Source organism: Arachis ipaensis, chromosome B09 (genome assembly GCF_000816755.2).
Source record: "Arachis ipaensis cultivar K30076 chromosome B09, Araip1.1, whole genome shotgun sequence".
NCBI classification, from domain to species: domain Eukaryota; kingdom Viridiplantae; phylum Streptophyta; class Magnoliopsida; order Fabales; family Fabaceae; genus Arachis; species Arachis ipaensis.
This window is the reverse complement of record NC_029793.2, coordinates 4,107,272-4,108,599: the sequence shown is the minus strand read 5'-3', so window position 1 is coordinate 4,108,599 and position 1,328 is coordinate 4,107,272. Positions and strand designations below refer to the sequence as shown.

At 26.7% G+C, this 1,328-nt stretch overlaps 1 protein-coding gene across 1 annotated transcript in view; it reads right to left on the bottom strand.

The window, feature by feature from the left end:
* The window catches only part of LOC107616595 (ethylene-responsive transcription factor TINY), a 3,822-nt gene that overhangs the window by 1,397 nt on the left and 1,097 nt on the right, over positions 1 to 1,328 (bottom strand). The gene's annotated exons all lie outside the window — the stretch shown is intronic.

The following is a 1,328-nucleotide window of genomic DNA, read 5'->3' as shown; positions in this document are numbered from 1 at the left end:
ATTTTATACTCAATTATTTTAATAACTGATTTTTCATATAACCCTAACGTTTTTGAATTTATAAAGTGAGATTGAAATTGTGTATCTGAGTGACAAAGTCTGCAGTGGAAGTTTGTGTGCATGGACTTATGTGCAGAGTGGAAAGCGATTTTGATTGTCTCCCTCTTTTCTTTCTTTTTCTTAATTCAAATAATCATTCTTGTTTGTTACTATTTTCGTACATTTAATATATAACTTAAGTTAATTTAACAGTTGTTACTTTGCATGACGTAATTAAAAATGCTTAATTTTAACATGTTATGTTAACTATTTTTGAATGAGTGATATAAGAAAATGTGAATGATAAAAAAACAAAGCAATAAAAAAAGTGGGTGAAAGATGATATTAAATTTTGACAAGTAGTGTTTATATGAAAGGGTGTGATGAAGGAATGAGTCACTAAGAAGAAGAGGGCCCCACAAGAGAGAAAATAGCACTGACAACGTTCATTAAATGCCACCTCATCAGTTATTTGCCTAAGTCCACATCTCACCTTTCTTGTGTCCGTTGCCGTTGGCCTCAAGCCTCAAATTGTCTTTTTCTTTTGGTGAAATTCATGTGCAGTTGGCTTCACGCAAAATTAATCATTGATAGTTGTTAAATGATTCATGTAAAATTAATCATCAAGAGTCGCCAATGAGTTATAGCTCAAATGGCATAAACTCCCCATACTCAATTAAGAAGTTGCAGGTTCGAGTTACATATCTTTTTAAATTTTTTGCCAATGAGTTATAGCTCAAATAGCATAGTCTCCCCATATGATTTGACTAAATTTTTATCTAATAATTCTCTAATGTTCGACTTCATATAAAGTTATTAGTTAAATATTATTAAATAATAATTTAATCAAATATATTAAATTATTTAATAATTATTAACTAACAATTTTACATAAAAAAGTTATGTGTGAGTTTTTACTCTCATTAAATTAGTTGATATTATTTTGATATTTATATTTTTTAAAATATATTTTATGTATAAATAATGTTATTTTAGAAAATATGCCAACTAATCAGTGATTAATGAGAAATTAGTGTAGTAAGGGTCTTAATTTATGAATTAGCTAGTGGTCTTAATATTATCCATCTTCAATTTACTAATTTTTAATTGTTGAATTTAATTGATTTAAATGTAGATAATTCTATTTAAAAAATAAAAAACAACACCGGGTTAAAACTCAACATAATTATTGTAAATAATCAGACCCTTTCAAATATTTGATCAATTTTGCGATATGAAATAAAAGTAGTAGAAATAAGACTTTAGCCCCCAAAAAAATTAATTTTGGA